At 45.7% G+C, this 22,237-nt stretch overlaps 1 protein-coding gene across 2 annotated transcripts in view; it reads right to left on the reverse strand.

The window, feature by feature from the left end:
- Nucleotides 1-22,237, reverse strand: part of TACR1 (tachykinin receptor 1) — a 425,704-nt gene that overhangs the window by 124,381 nt on the left and 279,086 nt on the right. The window lies entirely within an intron of this gene.

Here is a 22,237-nt window from a genome sequence, read left to right on the forward strand (position 1 = left end):
GTATATATGTTATATATAAAGTCTTTTATTACAAATATTCAGAAAATGGAGAACGCAAACATGTAAATTTTACTCACCAGGGGGTAAATTTACTAAGATGGGAGTTCTGTTTAAAATGGGATGTTGCCCATAGCAACCAATCAGCTTCCAGGTATTATCTTCTAGAAGGTGCTAGATAAATGAGAAGCAGAAGCTGATTGGTTGCTATAGGCAACATCCCATCTTAAATAGATCTCCCTTCTTAGTAAATTTACCCCTAGGTCTCCATTCAGAAAACTGATTCTAGAAATGTTTACCCTACTATTTAAATTCCTACTAACATGCTTTATTATATTAACCCTGTCGCCGCTGAGGCTTTTCTCACCCCTGCACTGAGCCTGTTGTGGCACTCTTTGGGCTAGTCACATAACAAAATCACTATGGGGGTAATTCCAAGTTGATCGCAGCAGGATTTTTGATAGCAATTGGGCAAAACCATGGAGGTCATTCCGAGTTGTTCGCTCGCAAGCGGATTTTAGCAGATTTGCTCATGCTAAGCCGCCGCCTACTGGGAGTGAATCTTAGCATCTTAAAATTGCGACCGATGTATTCGCAATATTGCGATTACACACCTCGTAGCAGTTTCTGAGTAGCTCCAGACTTACTCGGCATCGGCGATCAGTTCAGTGCTTGTCGTTCCTGGTTTGACGTCACAAACACACCCAGCGTTCGCCCAGACACTCCTCCGTTCCTCCGGCCACTCCTGCGTTTTTTCCGGAAACGGTAGCGTTTTTTCCCACACGCCCATAAAACGGCCTGTTTCCGCCCAGTAACACCCATTTCCTGTCAATCACATTACGATCGCCAGAACGATGAAAAAGCCGTGAGTAAAATTACTAAGTGCATAGCAAATTTACTTGGCGCAGTCGCAGTGCGAACATTGCGCATGCGCATTAAGCGGAAAATCGCTGCGATGCGAAGATTTTTACCGAGCGAACAACTCGGAATGAGGGCCCATGTGCACTGCAGGGGAGGCAGATATAACATGTGCAGAGAGAGTTAGATTTGTGGGTTATTTTATTTCTGTGCAGGGTAAATACTGGCTGCTTTATTTTTACACTGCAAATTAGATTGCAGATTGAACACACCCCACCCAAATCTAACTCTTTCTGCACATGTTATATCTGCCTCCCCTGGAGGGAGAATAAAACAGCGTGGCGCGCCTAGCGAGCCCGCAAGGGGCTCATTTGCGCTCTCCACGCTGTCGGTATGCCGGCGGTCGGTCTCCCGGCACCGGTATGCTGGTTGCCGGGAGTCCAGCCACTGGCATATTATACTACACCCGCAAATACAATCTACCTGAAACAACCAAAAAATGGTTTGTTGTTTTCAGTGAACACAGTGAACCGAAAGCAAATGTGTGAATTTATTTTATAAATGTCACAAATACTTATGTTATGGTCAGGGGCGTTTCTAGAGAGGAGGAAGCCCGTGTGCAGGCTCCGGCTGGGCCCCCTCCTCTCTAGACGGCAATGCAGAGACTCTGGGCACTAGGGTCCCTAGGAGTCTAGGGAGCATGAGCCATACTTGCCTACCTGACCCTCTCCATGAGGGAGAAAATGCTTTGTTCCTGGACTTTCCTGGTAATGTATGATTGCCATCACCTGTGGTGAAACACCTTTCTTATCAATTACCTAGCTCACCACAGGTGATGGCAATCATACATTACCAGGAAAGTCCAGGAACAGAGCATTTTCTCCCTCATGGAGAGGGTCAGGTAGGCAAGTATGGCATGAGCAGATCTCTGGGAAAATGGCTCGGCGGACATTTTCCCAATGATTTTTCTACTGCGCATGCGCGAAACACCGGAAAAATGGCACCACACCATTTTCCTAGTGACTTCTGCAGCATTGCTCTGCACATGTTATATCTGCTCACACCTGCAGTGCACATGTGTGGTCATTCCGAGTTGTTCGCTCGTTGCCGTTTTTCGCAACGGAGCGATTAGGTGGAAAATGCGCATGCGCATGGTACGCAGCGCGCATGCGCTTAGTTATTTAACACAAAACTTAGTATATTTACACTAGAGATGAGCGCCGGAAATTTTTCGGGTTTTGTGTTTTGGTTTTGGGTTCGGTTCCGCGGCCCTGTTTTGGGTTCGACCGCGTTTTGGCAAAACCTCACCGAATTTTTTTTGTCGGATTCGGGTGTGTTTTGGATTCGGGTGTTTTTTTTAAAAAACACTAAAAAACAGCTTAAATCATAGAATTTGGGGGTCATTTTGATCCCAAAGTATTATTAACCTCAAAAACCATAATTTACACTCATTTTCAGTCTATTCTGAATACCTCACACCTCACAATATTATTTTTAGTCCTAAAATTTGCACCTAGGTCGCTGGATGACTAAGCTAAGCGACCCTAGTGGCCGACACAAACACCGGGCCCATCTAGGAGTGGCACTGCAGTGTCACGCAGGATGTCCCTTCCAAAAAACCCTCCCCAAACAGCACATGACGCAAAGAAAAAAAGAGGCGCAATGAGGTAGCTGTGTGAGTAAGATAAGCGACCCTAGTGGCCGACACAAACACCGGGCCCATCTAGGAGTGGCACTGCAGTGTCACGCAGGATGTCCCTTCCAAAAAACCCTCCCCAAACAGCACATGACGCAAAGAAAAAAAGAGGCGCAATGAGGTAGCTGTGTGAGTAAGATAAGCGACCCTAGTGGCCGACACAAACACCGGGCCCATCTAGGAGTGGCACTGCAGTGTCACGCAGGATGGCCCTTCCAAAAAACCCTCCCCAAACAGCACATGATGCAAAGAAAAAAAGAGGCGCAATGAGGTAGCTGTGTGAGTAAGATAAGCGACCCTAGTGGCCGACACAAACACCGGGCCCATCTAGGAGTGGCACTGCAGTGTCACGCAGGATGGCCCTTCCAAAAAACCCTCCCCAAACAGCACATGACGCAAAGAAAAAAAGAGGCGCAATGAGGTAGCTGTGTGAGTAAGATAAGCGACCCTAGTGGCCGACACAAACACCGGGCCCATCTAGGAGTGGCACTGCAGTGTCACGCAGGATGGCCCTTCCAAAAAACCCTCCCCAAACAGCACATGACGCAAAGAAAAAAAGAGGCGCAATGAGGTAGCTGTGTGAGTAAGATAAGCGACCCTAGTGGCCGACACAAACACCGGGCCCATCTAGGAGTGGCACTGCAGTGTCACGCAGGATGGCCCTTCCAAAAAACCCTCCCCAAACAGCACATGACGCAAAGAAAAAAAGAGGCGCAATGAGGTAGCTGTGTGAGTAAGATAAGCGGCCCTAGTGGCCGACACAAACACCGGGCCCATCTAGGAGTGGCACTGCAGTGTCACGCAGGATGTCCCTTCCAAAAAACCCTCCCCAAACAGCACATGACGCAAAGAAAAAAAGAGGCGCAATGAGGTAGCTGTGTGAGTAAGATAAGCGACCCTAGTGGCCGACACAAACACCGGGCCCATCTAGGAGTGGCACTGCAGTGTCACGCAGGATGTCCCTTCCAAAAAACCCTCCCGAAACAGCACATGACGCAAAGAAAAAAAGAGGCGCAATGAGGTAGCTGTGTGAGTAAGATAAGCGACCCTAGTGGCCGACACAAACACCGGGCCCATCTAGGAGTGGCACTGCAGTGTCACGCAGGATGTCCCTTCCAAAAAACCTTCCCAAACAGCACATGACGCAAAGAAAAAAAGAGGCGCAATGAGGTAGCTGTGTGAGTAAGATAAGCGACCCTAGTGGCCGACACAAACACCGGGCCCATCTAGGAGTGGCACTGCAGTGTCACGCAGGATGGCCCTTCCAAAAAACATTCCACAAACAGCACATGACGCAAAGAAAAATTAAAGAAAAAAGAGGTGCAAGATGGAATTGTCCTTGGGCCCTCCCACCCACCCTTATGTTGTATAAACAGGACATGCACACTTTAACCAACCCATCATTTCAGTGACAGGGTCTGCCACACGACTGTGACTGAAATGACGGCTTGGTTTGGACCCCCACCAAAAAAGAAGCAATTAATCTCTCCTTGCACAAACTGGCTCTACAGAGGCAAGATGTCCACCTCATCATCATCCTCCGATATATCACCGTGTACATCCCCCTCCTCACAGATTATCAATTCGTCCCCACTGGAATCCACCATCTCAGCTCCCTGTGTACTTTGTGGAGGCAATTGCTGCTGGTCAATGTCTCCACGGAGGAATTGATTATAATTCATTTTAATGAACATCATCTTCTCCACATTTTCTGGATGTAACCTCGTACGCCGATTGCTGACAAGGTGAGCGGCGGAACTAAACACTCTTTCGGAGTACACACTTGTGGGAGGACAACTTAGGTAGAATAAAGCCAGTTTGTGCAAGGGCCTCCAAATTGCCTCTTTTTCCTGCCAGTATAAGTACGGACTGTGTGACGTGCCTACTTGGATGCGGTCACTCATATAATCCTCCACCATTCTTTCAATGTTGAGAGAATCATATGCAGTGACAGTAGACGACATGTCCGTAATCGTTGTCAGGTCCTTCAGTCCGGACCAGATGTCAGCATCAGCAGTCGCTCCAGACTGCCCTGCATCACCGCCAGCGGGTGGGCTCGGAATTCTGAGCCTTTTCCTCGCACCCCCAGTTGCGGGAGAATGTGAAGGAGGAGATGTTGACAGGTCGCGTTCCGCTTGACTTGACAATTTTCTCACCAGCAGGTCTTTCAACCCCAGCAGACTTGTGTCTGCCGGAAAGAGAGATCCAAGGTAGGCTTTAAATCTAGGATCGAGCACGGTGGCCAAAATGTAGTGCTCTGATTTCAACAGATTGACCACCCGTGAATCCTTGTTAAGCGAATTAAGGGCTCCATCCACAAGTCCCACATGCCTAGCGGAATCGCTCCGTGTTAGCTCCTCCTTCAATGTCTCCAGCTTCTTCTGCAAAAGCCTGATGAGGGGAATGACCTGACTCAGGCTGGCAGTGTCTGAACTGACTTCACGTGTGGCAAGTTCAAAGGGCATCAGAACCTTGCACAACGTTGAAATCATTCTCCACTGCGCTTGAGACAGGTGCATTCCACCTCCTATATCGTGCTCAATTGTATAGGCTTGAATGGCCTTTTGCTGCTCCTCCAACCTCTGAAGCATATAGAGGGTTGAATTCCACCTCGTTACCACTTCTTGCTTCAGATGATGGCAGGGCAGGTTCAGTAGTTTTTGGTGGTGCTCCAGTCTTCTGTACGTGGTGCCTGTACGCCGAAAGTGTCCCGCAATTCTTCTGGCCACCGACAGCATTTCTTGCACGCCCCTGTCGTTTTTTAAATAATTCTGCACCACCAAATTCAAGGTATGTGCAAAACATGGGACGTGCTGGAATTTGCCCATATTTAATGCACACACAATATTGCTGGCGTTGTCCGATGCCACAAATCCACAGGAGAGTCCAATTGGGGTAAGCCATTCCGCGATGATCTTCCTCAGTTGCCGTAAGAGGTTTTCAGCTGTGTGCGTATTCTGGAAACCGGTGATACAAAGCGTAGCCTGCCTAGGAAAGAGTTGGCATTTGCGAGATGCTGCTACTGGTGCCGCCACTGATGTTCTTGCCGCGGGAGTCCATTCATCTACCCAGTGGGCTGTCACAGTCATATAGTCCTGACCCTGCCCTGCTCCACTTGTCCACATGTCCGTGGTTAAGTGGACATTGGGTACAGCTGCATTTTTTAGGACACTGGTGACTCTTTTTCTGAGGTCTGTGTACATTTTCGGTATCGCCTGCCTAGAGAAATGGAACCTAGATGGTATTTGGTACCGGGGACACAGTACCTCCAACAAGTCTCTAGTTGGCTCTGCAGTAATGATGGATACCGGAACCACGTTTCTCACCACCCAGGATGCCAAGGCCTCAGTTATCCGCTTTGCAGTAGGATGACTGCTGTGATATTTCATCTTCCTCGCAAAGGACTGTTGGACAGTCAATTGCTTGGTGGAAGTAGTAAAAGTGGTCTTACGACTTCCCCTCTGGGATGACCATCGACTCCCAGCAGCAACAACAGCAGCGCCAGCAGCAGTAGGCGTTACACGCAAGGATGCATCGGAGGAATCCCAGGCAGGAGAGGAATCGTCAGAATTGCCAGTGACATGGCCTGCAGGACTATTGGCATTCCTGGGGAAGGAGGAAATTGACACTGAGGGAGTTGGTGGGGTGGTTTGCGTGAGCTTGGTTACAAGAGGAAGGGATTTACTGGTCAGTGGACTGCTTCCGCTGTCACCCAAAGTTTTTGAACTTGTCACTGACTTATTATAATTGCGCTGCAGGTGACGTATAAGGGAGGATGTTCCGAGGTGGTTAACGTCCTTACCCCTACTTATTACAGCTTGACAAAGGCAACACACGGCTTGACACCTGTTGTCCGCATTTCTGTTGAAATACTTCCACACCGAAGAGCTGATTTTTTTGGTATTTTCACCAGGCATGTCAGTGGCCATATTCCTCCCACGGACAACAGGTGTCTCCCCGGGTGCCTGACTTAAGCAAACCACCTCACCATCAGAATCCTCCTGGTCAATTTCCTCCCCAGCGCCAGCAACACCCATATCCTCCTCATCCTGGTGTACTTCAACACTGACATCTTCAATCTGACTATCAGGAACTGGACTGCGGGTGCTCATTCCAGCACTTGCAGGGGGCGTGCAAATGGTGGAAGGCGCATGCTCTTCACGTCCAGTGTTGGGAAGGTCAGGCATCGCAACCGACACAATTGGAGTCGGACTCTCCTTGTGGATTTGGGATTTCGAAGAACGCACAGTTCTTTGCGGTGCTACTGCTTTTGCCAGCTTGAGTCTTTTCATTTTTCTAGCGAGAGGCTGAGTGCTTCCATCCTCATGTGAAGCTGAACCACTAGCCATGAACATAGGCCAGGGCCTCAGCCGTTCCTTGCCACTCCGTGTGGTAAATGGCATATTGGCAAGTTTACGCTTCTCCTCCGACAATTTTATTTTAGGTTTTGGAGTCCTTTTTTTTACTGATATTTGGTGTTTTGGATTTGACATGTCATACTATGACATTGGGCATCGGCCTTGGCAGACGACGTTGCTGGCATTTCATCGTCTCGGCCATGACTAGTGGCAGCAGCTTCAGCACGAGGTGGAAGTGGATCTTGATCTTTCCCTAATTTTGGAACCTCAACATTTTTGTTCTCCATATTTTAATAGGCACAACTAAAAGGCACCTCAGGTAAACAATGGAGATGGATGGATACTAGTATACTTATGGATGGACTGCCGAGTGCCGACACAGAGGTAGCTACAGCCGTGGACTAACGTACTGTGTCTGCTGCTAATATAGACTGGATGATAATGATATGAAATCAATATATATATATGTATGTATATATAATATCACTAGTACTGCAGCCGGACAGGTAGATAATATATTTATTAGGTAATGATGACTGATGACGGACCTGCTGGACACTGTCAGCTCAGCAGCACCGCAGACTGCTACAGTAAGCTACTATACTATAGTAGTATGTACAAAGAAGAAAGAAAAAAAAAAACACGGGTAGGTGGTATACAATTATGGATGGACTGCCGAGTGCCGACACAGAGGTAGCTACAGCCGTGGACTACCGTACTGTGTCTGCTGCTAATATAGACTGGATGATAATGAGATGAAATCAATATATATATGTATGTATATATAATATCACTAGTACTGCAGCCGGACAGGTAGATAATATATTTATTAGGTAATGATGACTGATGACGGACCTGCTGGACACTGTCAGCTCAGCAGCACCGCAGACTGCTACAGTAAGCTACTATACTCTATAGTAGTATGTACAAAGAAGAAAGAAAAAAAACAAAAACCACGGGTAGGTGGTATACAATTATGGATGGACTGCCGAGTGCCGACACAGAGGTAGCTACAGCCGTGGACTACCGTACTGTGTCTGCTGCTAATATAGACTGGATGATAATGAGATGAAATCAATATATATATATGTATGTATATATAATATCACTAGTACTGCAGCCGGACAGGTAGATAATATATTTATTAGGTAATGATGACTGATGACGGACCTGCTGGACACTGTCAGCTCAGCAGCACCGCAGACTGCTACAGTAAGCTACTATACTATAGTAGTATGTACAAAGAAGAAAGAAAAAAAAAAAACCACGGGTAGGTGGTATACAATTATGGATGGACTGCCGAGTGCCGACACAGAGGTAGCTACAGCCGTGGACTAACGTACTGTGTCTGCTGCTAATATAGACTGGATGATTGATAATGAGATGAAATCAATATATATATATGTATGTATATATAATATCACTAGTACTGCAGCCGGACAGGTAGATAATATATTTATTAGGTAATGATGACTGATGACGGACCTACTGGACACTGTCAGCTCAGCAGCACCGCAGACTGCTACAGTAAGCTACTATACTATAGTAGTATGTACAAAGAAGAAAGAAAAAGAAAAAAAACACGGGTAGGTGGTATACAATTATGGATGGACTGCCGAGTGCCGACACAGAGGTAGCTACAGCCGTGGACTAACGTACTGTGTCTGCTGCTAATATAGACTGGATGATTGATAATGAGATGAAATCAATATATATATGTATGTATATATAATATCACTAGTACTGCAGCCGGACAGGTAGATAATATATTTATTAGGTAATGATGACTGATGACGGACCTGCTGGACACTGTCAGCTCAGCAGCACCGCAGACTGCTACAGTAAGCTACTATACTCTATAGTAGTATGTACAAAGAAGAAAGAAAAAAAAAAAAACACGGGTAGGTGGTATACAATTATGGATGGACTGCCGAGTGCCGACACAGAGGTAGCTACAGCCGTGGACTAACGTACTGTGTCTGCTGCTAATATAGAGTCTAGACTGGATGATAAATTATTGATAATGAGATGAAATCAATATAATATCACTAGTACTGCAGCCGGACAGGTACTATATATATTTATTATGTAATGACTGATGACGGACCTGCTGGACACTGTCAGGTCAGCACAGCACCGCAGACTGCTACAGTAAGCTACTATAGTAGTATGTATAAAGAAGAATGAAAAAAAAAAAACCACGGGTAGGTGGTATACAATATTATATATATATATATATATTATATACAATTATATATATATATATATATATATTAAACTGGTGGTGATTGATTATTAAACTGGTGGTCACTTCAGGTCACGTTGCAACTTGCAACTAGTACTCCGAGGCCTAAGCAGACAATCACAAAATATATTATTATACTGGTGGTCAGTGTGGTCACAACAATGGCAGTGTGGCACTGACTCTGGCAGCAAAAGTGTGCACTGTACGTTATATGTACTCCTGAGTCCTGCTCTCAGACTCTAACTGCTCCCCACTGTCAGTGTCTCCCCCACAAGTCAGATAATACACTTACAGTCACACTATCTATTATCTAATCTAGTATAAATATCACTTCAGCAAGTAGTATAGTAGTATACAGTATAGTAGTACTCCTCCTAATAATGCTCCCCAAAATACTGTGTCTCTCTCTTCTCTAAACGGAGAGGACGCCAGCCACGTCCTCTCCCTATGACTCTCAATGCACGTGTGAAAATGGCGGCGACGCGCGGCTCCTTATATAGAATCCGAGTCTCGCGATAGAATCCGAGCCTCGCGAGAATCCGACAGCGTGATGATGACGTTCGGGCGCGCTCGGGTTAGCCGAGCAAGGCGGGAAGATCCGAGCCTGCTCGGACCCGTGTAAAAAACCTGAAGTTCGGGCGGGTTCGGATTCAGAGGAACCGAACCCGCTCATCTCTAATTTACACAAGCTCGAGCGACATTTTTTCAACGCTCGAGTGATCGTAGTGTGATGGACAGGAAGTGGGTGTTTCTGGGCGGCAACATGGCGTTTTCAGGTAGTGTGCTAAAAAATGCAGGCGTGCCAGGTAAAAACGCAGGAGTGGCTGGAGAAACGGGTGAGTGGCTGGCCGAACGCAGGGCGTGTTTGTGACGTCAAACCAGGCACTAAACGGACCGAGCTGTTCGTAATCTAGGAGTAGGTCTGGATCTACTCAGAAACTGCAAGGAATTATTTAGTAGCAGTTCTGCTAATCTATCGTTCGCTATACTGCTAAGCTAAGATACACTCCCAGAGGGCGGCGGCCTAGCGTTTGCAATGCTGCTAAAAGCAGCTAGCGAGCGAACAACTAGGAATGAGGGCCATGGTTTTGCCCAACTGCTAACAAATTTGGTGCTGCGATCAACTCTGAATTAGGCCCTTAGAGATATTTGAATTCCAAAAAGTTTGCTTCCCTGTAACTGGCTGGAATTTAACTTCACAATCTGCAAATGCCTCAAAATCATTCCTGGGTAGCAGAACGCAAGGTTAAAGCTGTGGATAGTGATTGAAAATGATCGGTTAGGTTATGTATTTAGTATTTCTTTTAGATAGAGTTGTTATTCTTATATTAAGTGTATTCGGGTTTTTTTGTAATACAAAACCAACACTTTGTCCCAGCAGCACCCACCACACATGCTCTCCAGGGATGCTGAGATGGTAGGTGGGTGGGTACGAATTACCAGGGCATGGGCTTGTTAGAGGGTCCCAGACTGTGGCATCTGCTATGCCGGACATGGTCCCCCTGTGCGGCTGCCTGTACCCCCTGTACAGCTGGGAGAAGGAGGGGATGTTAGAGTAGGGGGAGTGTGCTCTCTAGGAAAAGTCTCTCTCGATAGGTGCCGGATGCTGTGGGAGGGGCCCCACCTCCTGCAGATCACATTCACCCTCCCCCCTCCACATGCACTTCCACCACCCCAGCAGACAGGGAGCTGGAGCACATGCCCCCTGGGATCTCTGATTGTTCCTGCTATGGGGTGCATAAAGCAGAACCAGGAACAATAGACAAGGTCAGTGTGCCCCCTTCAGGGCTGGCGCCCAGATGTGACTGCCGTTTATTGTATTTATGCCCCTGACGTCACACATGATACTAAATCACCAGTTCTTTTATTGCTGGAATTCCCAAGCCTAGACATGCAGAAAATAAGACATTGTTTTACGCACTTGGAAGACAACTACTACAAAATCTGCCTGACAACATTAAATAAAGCGGTTGTCCACTTTTGGTTAACCCCTGACAGCCTGTAGAGAAGAGAGATATACATAGACGTAACTCATCCTAGCTGTACATACAGCTCCTCTCCTCACTGCCATTCCTGGTTGTACGGCTGCTTTATGCTATTAGAGTCATTGGGAAGTGATTGTAAATAGCAGTGGTTTCGAGTAGAGAACAGCTCACTTAATAATTTCAATTATGAAATGATGTACAAGAGTGCAACTCTATGCACGTAAGGGGCTAGATCCAGCGGTGGATGCAGACACTGCGTCTCTTGGTGGTTACCCATCTGAGACTTTATGCAAATGCTGCCACGAAGCCCTTCCCTGGTGTATATCCGTGCATTTACATGTGCATAGACTGAGATGCCCACTGTCAGCATCCGTAGGCGCTGAAATACCGATTGGTGTGTCTTTAGATGCACCAACAGTTGCACCATCCAAACTAGCACAGACGCTATGGCAGGGGCAGTTTCTCTGTCTGAGAATGGCCACTATTTGAGTGGATGAGTGTCTGTGTATGCAACAACTATCACCACACACTCCCACGACACTCCCATACAGAGCCGTAACTTGACATTTTGGTGCCCTGTGCTAGAAAGAGCATTGGCCCCCTGCACTGCAAATAGGGACAGACAAAAGAGGCGTGGTTTTTCGGGAAAGGGGCGTGGTCACACAATAGTACCGTAATTAAAATTATACTAAACAGTAGTGCAAACTTTTTCACATTACACTGCATAGTAGTGGCCCTTATTCACATTATGTCACACAATAGTAACACTTATACACAAAGTTTACACAGTGGTGCCACTTATACACATTATGCCACACAGTAGTAGTGCACACTGCAACACATTATGCCACACCATAGTAGTGACCCTCATAATACATTATGCCATACACTAATGCCCCTTACACATTATGTCACACAGTAGTAGTGCCCCTTATAACACAGTCTGACACACCTTAGTAATGACTCTTACAGATTATGCCACAAAGAAGTCGTGCCCGTTATAACACATTATGCCACAGAGTAATGCCCCTTAAACATTATGCCACACAGTAATGCCCCTAACACATTATGCCACACAGTATTAGAGCCCCTTATAACACATTATGCCACACCATAGTAGTGACCCTCATAATACATTATGCCATACACTAATGCCCCTTACACATTATGTCACACAGTAGTAGTGCCCCTTATAACACAGTCTGACACACCTTAGTAATGACTCTTACAGATTATGCCACAAAGAAGTCGTGCCCCTTATAACACATTATGCCACAGAGTAATGCCCCTTAAACATTATGCCACACAGTAATGCCCCTAACACATTATGCCACACAGTATTAGAGCCCCTTATAACACATTATGCCACACATTAATGCCCCTTCTGGGGGAGATATATCAAGTCTTAGAGAGAGATAAAGTGGAGATGTTACCCAAAAATTTCCAAATGGCTTTTGTCATTTATCTAGCAGAGTCTTTGAAATGGAAGTTAGTTTTGGATTGGTTGCTTTGGGCAGCTACTGCCTTTATCTCTCTCCAAGGCTTGATGCTTCTCCCTTATAATACGAATTGATTAAAATAAGTAACATGTATGACATGTTGTGGTTTTAATAGCAGTTTTAAAATGTGCTGTCAATCACTTGCAACTTTAAAGTCAGGTCTCATTACAATAATCAGGAAACACAATATGCTGTACGCATCCTGAATGTTTCACACTGTCTGTCTGTGTGGCGCATGCTGTGCTCATACAGAGTACGTGACAGTTCTAACCCGTAGCAAATTTCCTGTCCATTCTCTAACTAGATAAAGAGCTGGGTGTCAGGGAATTCCACTGATACTGTCATTACCATTCAATAAGACATTTAATTGATAATGATGCTCAATTTCAATAAAAATAAAAAATAAGATTGACAGCTATGATAATATATGTAGCCACAACACACGCCTGAAACTAAAGCAATGAATATTTGTACTTTTCTTGCAAAGACGTGGGTTTGAATGCCAAGTACTGATCTTACTGAAATGAATGATACATTAGGGCTTAACACTGTTTAAGATCTCTGCTTCCCTTATAAGAGAATGTAGTCAAAAGTTTAATGTTGTTTTTTTTTGGTTGCAAGCTTCAAATATGGAAAGGGAAAGCTGGGCGTGACATTTCTTGTGCAAACAGCAAGACATTGAAAGAGATTAATTTAATAAAAAATGTACACAGGGAGAAAATGGCAAAGACTGTAAGGTAGAAGGTAAACATGGGGATCGGCTGGTGGGATTTATAAAACTCGGGAAGGGAGGGTCCTTCCTGCCTGGAGTATATACTGATGTAAAACATGCAGTCGAGTGAGCATCGGCAGGAAATCATTACTCAATAGGGGAAACATAGCTCCTCTGTATGTAAAGACCGTTCCTTATAAACTAAACACATCCAATTTACACAGAGACTCCGGTACAGGAACATATGGTCACATTAAAGTATGGCAGAATTAATGTCACGGCTAAATCAACAAGGAGTCTACTGGAGGTGAAGTTCCAAGCCCTATTCACTTAAAAGCTCGACTAAACCTGTTCACAGGATCAGTGCTGTAGCAGGTAGGGGCCGTGGCCCTGCACCTCTCTCCGCAGGGTCGTCTTAACAACAGTGTGGGCCCCTGGGCACAACAGTGCACTGGCGCCCCTACCCAACTTCCAGCTGTAGGGGTGGGGGGTGCTATCAGCGGTAGCTTTGATGTCCCGGGGCGGTAGGGGATGTTCTATCTTCCACTCAGCATGTAGGACCTGTAGCAGTAATTTCTGCTAATTACTCCTTTACTGAATAGATGGGCAGGAGGGAGAACACTAAACTTTAGAAGGGGGCATTGGGCTGAAAGAAGGGGCCCCAGTACATGACTTCCAGGGTGGTAGGGAATATTTAATACGCAGGGGAGGGGTGGATAGTGGAGTGGGTTTAATATTCACCATTTTCCGGTGAGAGGGCAGCTTACTTGACTGCAGATATCTCCAGTTCCTGGAAATAGATTTTATAGCTTTGAATGGGATAAAACCACTAAAGAGCCTCACCTTTCAGGAGGTCCTGGGGACTTGGGAATCAGAGTTCAGAAGCCAGAGCAATCCACCAACAAAAATATAAAACTGCATACCAGGCGTGTGGAGGTGGAGCAGGGTCCAGCTGCTGGAAGGCTGATATCTCTGGTTCTGGGCATAGTAGAGACAAGCTGCCAGTGTTCACCAAAAGGGGAGAGTCCCAGCTTTTGGAGTGTACCCTCAGGAAAACTATCATTTAGACAGAACCCGAGATATCTGGCTGGAAAGAGCATTTAACAGTCTTGGATGGGGACCACTGCTTTGAAGTCGGATATCTCTGGTTCCCCTTGCCCGATTTTAAAAAATCTGGTACCCCTGGAAAGAGGGGACCCTCAGCTATCAGCCTAGGGCCCTTATACTCCTGGGGCCCTTGGGCAAGTGCCCATTGAGCCCATATGGAAAGACGGCCCTGTCTCTCCGTCTATCCAACCCCCTGATGCATGTGATCTCACGATAAGAAATGCACAAACAGTATAAATTGTGCCCATTGCATATAAAATATACTCCTAGATTTCGTACTGCTCAATTTAGAAAATATATTTCACTCTATTTTGGGGATAATTATAAGTTCCCTTTTCTTTTGCATACTTGCCAACTCTACAGGAATGTCTTGGAGAATCATCAAATAGTTGGTGATTATCTGGATTGGTGTGAGATACTGGCAATCACTTCATGCCAGGCTTTACAGACAAGCATTCTCTACAAAGCATGGTAGAAACACTGGGGAGAAGAAAAGGTATGACTACATACAGCCTGCAGGTATGTGTGCTGGAGAACAGTAACCATTTTCTTGTAGCACAACTCCTCCTGCTACATACAGTTTCTGTTTCTCTCCAGCAAACAGGTGAAGATATTACTAATCCTTCTCCTCAGCCTTTTTTCAGGACAACCGGCCAGTAGGATTGTTTGTGTGAGAGTCAACTCTAGACCTATACAGTAAACAGCTCCCTTATTTAATTAAGGGAATAAAGAATGTATACAGCATAAATCTACACCTGAATCTCATTCTTACATTCTGTGTGCAGGACAGTCTCGTCTGGGTACAGTTGTCTACTCTCCCAACATGAACAGAAGGCTCCCAAAGTATTGGGATGCCTCTCTGACTCCCGAGAAGATATGATTGTCTGCTGGAACTGTGCTGTGCATTCCCGTCTGCCTGTTACACAAACACACGAGTCTTTTACAGTGATTGAAAGCAGGTGAAAGAGTGACAGAGTGGACAGAGAAATGGAGCAAGGGCAGTGAGATGATGTGTGTGCATGGTGGAAGGTGTGAGAGGAGGCCTGTGTTATATATGTGTGGTACCCATGTTTGGGATGCCACTATCACCCCAATCATGGCCCTAACTGCAGCCTGCGCTGCCTGAGGATACCCGTCATCTGGAGAGGCGCTGACAGCCTTTAAAGTCTCTTCCCCAGTTGCCTAGCAACGGCCCACGGAGGAGGCTGAGCTGGAGGGCACTGGGACCCCGGGGAGCCGGGCCGTTTGTTCCCAAGAGCGGGAATCTGTGGTGCCGGGGATTGGACGAGGAGTGGCGCCAAGGAGGAGGAAGAGGACCCGGGCGCACTGACCTGGCGGGAGAAAGCGGTGCGACGTGTGTGGGGTCCGGCGCGAGAGGAGTGGAGAGGTGCATGGTGGAGGAGGCTGACGGGACGCTGCCGGAGGAGCAGAAGGGACTGTAGTACGGTCCCTGCAGGGAGATGCAGCTGCGCTGAAGGGGAGCCAGGAGCCTTGACCTGCCCGCTAGCAGCGGAGAGAAGGAGCAGGGACCCGATAGCAGCATTGTACCTGGAAGCCGCTGTGGAGGCAGAGCACCCCAGCACTGAAGGGAACCCTGAACAGCCGGCCACTGCATCGCCGCAAGTCCTGGAGCGGTACGCCTGACTAAGGGTAAGCCTCAGGGGAAAACCCCGTGCCGCAGACACCAGCACACTTTGATCCGCACGCACACTGCAGGTGCGCTCATTGCATTTAACCCCCCGATTGATCGTTAATTGTGAGAGGCAATTGCTGCAGCCCAAGTACAGAGGAAGCAGGGTTTCTTTATATATATATATATATATATATAAAACCGGTGGAGGACTCCCACTAACTGTCACTTGACAAGAGAAAAGGGGGACGCCCCTGACCCTAAATAGGTAATACAACTGCTTCAACCCCCTGTTTGCCACCTCTCCAGTCATAGGGGCGCCTGACGCTGCCGAACCCCCTACTTTTCCGTGGATACAAATACGGTTAGTACCGTTAGCCGCTGCTACTGTGTTTTATTATGAACAGTTAGTTTTGCACACATCCCTACGAATACTTACCTTACGTCCACTGACGTCTCCCCAGGAGTTCTCTGCTAGAGTGCAAGAATTCTGTTAAAGGAACACTGACCGCAAACGCCCACTGAGGCGCAGGAACTGAATATTAGTGCCCGGCGTGTAGCGCCATCCTATGGACAGTTTAAGAAGTGTATCAGAATTACTGTCAGGACAATTCTTACCCTAAGATATCATTACATATGAAGTGATTGCTATTGCATGTGATGCATTTGATTGTTTGACCAAGTTATTGTCATGCTTTTGAGATATCTAGGCTGTGATTACTGTTATGGACAGGGAAAGAATCAGGGTATAGTAATGATGTCCAACCTATGCAATTGCTTCTAACGAGAATCGAGTTATAACGGTGACTGACACTTTCAGTTCAATAAATGGTTGTCACCGTCTCCATGTGTAGTAGTCCTTGAGCATATTGTGTCCTAGTCCTTCTGCCACAGCCTTACAAGTGATGGGAAGAATAGTCGCTGGCCTCGACATCGTTGAAGAGTGGATACGGTCGACCACGAAAACGACAGAGCTTCAGGTACGAACCCACTTTATAGCGATATTACTTATGTGCCAGAGCTGTTCAGGCTCCTTTGATCAATCAGCTTGGTGGTGGGTCCCAATTACAACGGACTGGAAGTCTCTCTGCATGGGGCCTCAGCAAGCTATTTTATCGTATTTGCTTTATGTTATTGATAACATGTTTTAATCCCCCTACTAATCCACCTGTTGTTTACTCCCCATTGTCTTCTCATCCCCTCCCCCCTATTTGCTCCCTAATTTTGGACTTAACTTCTGTGAATTTTAGTACACATCCTGCTTTGTGCAGTTGCTGAAGCTACCATCTGTAACTTACTAATTCATACAGTAACTCTCATTTATTTCTGCTCAAATTCTGTTGTACTTTCCTGTGCTGATACTGCCACCTACTGTCCCCCAGCTGCAACTGTGCTCTTCTCTGCAATCTCCCACTGTGTGGTGCACTTTTATGGACTTGTCATTCTGGGAACCTGTGTAGTGTGCACTTCATGACTGTCTCAACTGGTGCTTTCAAGGGAAGGATTGGCATCCCTGCAAATTGCTTATGCAGTGTGTATCCTGTTTGTTCACTGCTCATCTTATCCTTACACGTCCTCCTTCCATGTATTGCTTATTCGCACATTGTGATCAATGTAGTCCTCCCAACATGGCTGCCTTGCCTGGTGCCCTTGCATAGAATAAAAAATGCATGGCTCTGATGATCCTGCCATTTAATTTCTCCTTGCTGTCTGTCATCAGTTGCGGCCAGTGGTGGCTCTAGAGGAGAGGCTGCAGCACAGTCCAGAATTCAAACAGGGGAGCCACACCAGCTGCCACCCCAAGCGCTGCCAAACATCTCTGTCCGGGACTCAATGGCAGTTGGTGTGGCTCCCCTATTTGAATTTTGGACTGTGCTGCAGTCTCTCCTCTGGCGCCGCCACTGGTTGTGGTCATTACCTACTTTGCCCAATGTAATCTCCTATGCAGTGCACCTAAAATTACTGTCTCAGATCCATTGTGGGTAATAATCCCTGTAATTGATGACCCAAAATGGCGACCACATCATTATAATAATTCTATTGTCTCTATTTTACAGTAAGCAAACCCTCTTTATTGTGTTCATTGATTCTGTACTGAATTTTGATGGACTGGTAAGTTGTATCCTTTTCCTACAATGTCAAGCGCCTTAAATCCTATTTGAGCGCTGTATAAATAAAATTATTTTTATTATTATTTAGTCAAGTATGATGTTGATCCATTAATACAATCTTTGCACTGGTCTCACTAAAGGTGCCTACACACGGTGCGATTTGAACTACCGATACGGACTATATAGTCCATATCGGTAGAAAACATAGTACATATCGCACTGTGTGTATAGAGCTTTTTATGCCGATGCACGCTCCCGCAGGGTCGGTATCGCAAGAAAAATAGACTGTGCAGGCAGGTTCATTTTGACTAGAAAGTTATTAGTTTCTAGTATAGTCAAAATTGCACCGTGTTTATAGTCAATATTGGTGATTCTGGGCATGGGAAATCGCAAAGTCGAAATCAGCCTTTAGGCAGAACATCACCATGTCTATGCACCATAATAGTAGTGTGTTCAAGGCAATTATTCATTCTCATCAAAATTTATTTTTGTCTTTGTGTGTGTGTGTGTGTGTGTGTTTATTTATTATCTTTTTATGTATTTGTTTAACCTGGGGGGACACTGAAGACTCAAGGCCCATACACATTAGACGATGTCGCTCTGTGAGCGACATCGTCTAACGTCTCCCCCTCCCGGGCCGGCCGGTCGGCGGCCGCCTGTACGCACTGAGCGATATGACCGCTCATATCGCTCAGTGACGTCACGCCCCCGCCAGCCCTGCATGAAGGTCGTGGACGACAGTCCACATCCTCCATGCATGCCCTACCGACAGCGACGATCGTTGCCGACCCGCGGGGCCGCGCATCGGTCGTCGCTGGCGGCATACACACTTAACGATTAAATGAGCGACGTCGCTCAAGGAGGGGGAAAATGAGCGACGTCGCTCATTAGATCGTTAAGTGTGTATGGACCTTCAGAAATGGCTGTGATCGGTCCCCCAAGTAGAAAATCCAGAAAATAATAACTACAGTTTGATTTATATTCTCAAGTTAGTCACTATAAGTTGGCGCAGGTCAGAATGCTGGGTGAGGTATGTCATAGTTACCTTGTTGGCTTTTTGTAGTGCATGGGTCTTCAACCTGCGGCCCTCCAGCTGCTGTGGAACTATGCATCCCAGCATGCATTGCCTCAGTTTTACCATGTCTTAATGGCAAAACTGTGGCAGGTTGAGGACCCATGTTGTAGTGGCTTCAGTAGAAATGGTTCTTTACTTTCACCTGTCCTGGGGCCTATCACAATAAGATGGTAAGTACCTTCTGAATAAGAGTATTAGGACTTCTGCACACCAAGCCATGATTCTGATTTGAAGTAAAATTTAAAAAAGCAAGTAACCGTGCACCTTGAAAAACCATGCTGCACTGCAGGTGGTGCAGATGTAAAATGTGCAGAGAAATTTAGATTTGGGAGGGGCGTATGTAAATTGAAATCTAAATTGCTGTGTAAAAATAAAGCCATCTAAAATTTGTGGGCTACATGCAAAAGCAGCCATTATTTTTTTATTAAAAAAATAAAAGTCCCCTTGCATGGCAATATGGTTTGTTCCAGACACAAAGTTGCTTGGCTTTTTTTTTTTTTTTGCTTTACTTCCAAATCAGAATCTGTGCCTGTGTAGTGTAAGTCTATATCTAATACTTGAATAAAATATGTAATTTTTGTTCTCTTACGTGAATACATTATTTATTATGAATCAGAGACAACCAATCAGTAAAACTACTATGCAAAGACCTGGGTGATGGCCAGCAGCGATCATTGACAACGTACTTGTAATGACATAAAGGGCTTCATTCTGATGTAACTATGTATGTGTTGGCATCTACAGATTGTTCACATACTTTCTATGTGTCAGTGGCGTAAGTTCGTCCCAGTTGCCCAGAGGCAAGATAAATACTGTGTATATATATATATATATATATATATATATATATAGTGTTGTGAAGAAAAAAATTTATATATACATTTCATTGTCATTTATTTTAAATCACAAATTTCTTAGCAGTCATACACAGGATTAGAACCCATGACCTGTTATACGCAAGGCAGACACCCTACTGATCAAGCTATTTACTTAGAATTGTCAACTCAAAACCATTGCATTTAGGCAGACCTACGTAGTGTGCAACCACACACTACATAGAGCTGCTCAGTCACTCACAAGGCTGATCATTTCTCTGACAATTATTTTACAAGTGTCATACAGAGGAGTATATAGCTCCATCAGTAAGGTGCCCACTTCCAGTGTAATAGGTTCTGGGTTCTAATCCTGGGTATGACGCTTTTAAAATGTACATCTATAATAAAGAATGTGTGACTTGTATGGTGCAGGGACCAGGGGGAGGAGAGTTGTTGGTTATTAATTAACTTAATTGAATGGTGTTGCTGAACACGGATGGGAGGAGAGGTGCCTCCCACAGTTACACCTCTGCTATGTGTCCCGGGATGCATACACAACTTTGCGAATATTTGCATGATTTAAAGTGGTACATAAGCCACTAACATTAGCATATCATATCATTACGTAACAAATATTATTATAGGTGCTTGCAACAGGCAACGCTTTATACCAGACTACTTTCTGTGCACTGATGCCAACAAACGTAGAGTAGATAGATAGAGACAGACATACATCCACATATCTGTCATAAACAATCTTTCACTGTGTGGGGAAATTTAGTTTACACCTGGTGAGAAACACTTGGGCATGGAGAGAAACACTTGGGCATGGAGAGAAACACTTGGGCATGGTGAGAAACACTTGGGCATGGAGAGAAACACTTGGGCATGGAGAGAAACACTTGTTACATGGAGAGAAACACTTGGACACACTTGGACATTGAGAGAGACACTTGGGCATGGAGAGAAACACTGGGGCATGGAGAGAAACATTTGGGCATGGAGAGAAACACTTGGACACACTTGGACATTGAGAGAGACACTTGGGCATGGAGAGAGACACTGGGGCATGGAGAGAAACACTGGGGCATGGAGAGAAACACTGGGGCATGGAGAGAAACACTTGGGCATGGAGAGAAACACTTGGACATGGAGAGAAACACTTGTTACATGGAGAGAAACACTTGGGCATGGAGAGAAACACCTGGACACACTTGGACAAGGAGAGAGACACTTTGACATGGAGAGAGACACTTGAGCATGGAGAGAAACACTGGGGCATTAAGAGAAACACTGGGGCATGGAGAGAAACACTGGGGCATGGAGAGAAACACTTGGACATGGAGAGAGACACTTGGACATGGAGAGAGACACTTGGACATGGAGAGAGACACTTGGGCATGGAGAGAAACACTGGGTCATGGAGAGAAACACTGGGTCATGGAGAGAAACACTGGGTCATGGAGAGAAACACTTGGACATGGAGAGAAACACTTGGGCATGGAGAGAAACACTGGGTCATGGAGAGAAGCACTTGGGCATGGAGAGAAACACTTGTTACATGGAGAGAAACACTTAGGCATGGAAAGAAACACTTGGACATGGAGAGAAACACTTGGACACACTTGGACATGGAGAGAGACACTTGGGCATGGAGAGAAACACTGGGTCATGGAGAGAAACACTTGGACATGGGAGAAACACTTGGGCATGGAGAGAAACACTTGTTACATGGAGAGAAACACTTAGGCATGGAGAGAAACACTTGGACATGGAGAGAAACACTTGGGCAATGTATTCTGCACATCTACTATTTACTTTAATTCGCCAGGCACCTATGACTGCTTGTGGAGTGTCTTGTCTCCTTCCCTACTACTGCAGATTTCTGTATGTTGACATTTCTATAAAACGCATCCTTACTCAAACCCCATAATTAACATTTCCAGATATAATCCATTAAGGTAAAATATGCTCTGACAAAGCTATCACTAACCCAAACAATCATGGAATTATAGTGTTACATATGGAAAAATTGCTAGAAAAATTCTGTCAAATGTGGAATAAGACATACGTACAGTATAATCCACCAATACAGTAAATTGTGTCAGTGTTGCTCATCTCCACATGAAAGCATTGAAATAAATTGTTA

Source organism: Pseudophryne corroboree, chromosome 6 (genome assembly GCF_028390025.1).
Source record: "Pseudophryne corroboree isolate aPseCor3 chromosome 6, aPseCor3.hap2, whole genome shotgun sequence".
NCBI classification, from domain to species: domain Eukaryota; kingdom Metazoa; phylum Chordata; class Amphibia; order Anura; family Myobatrachidae; genus Pseudophryne; species Pseudophryne corroboree.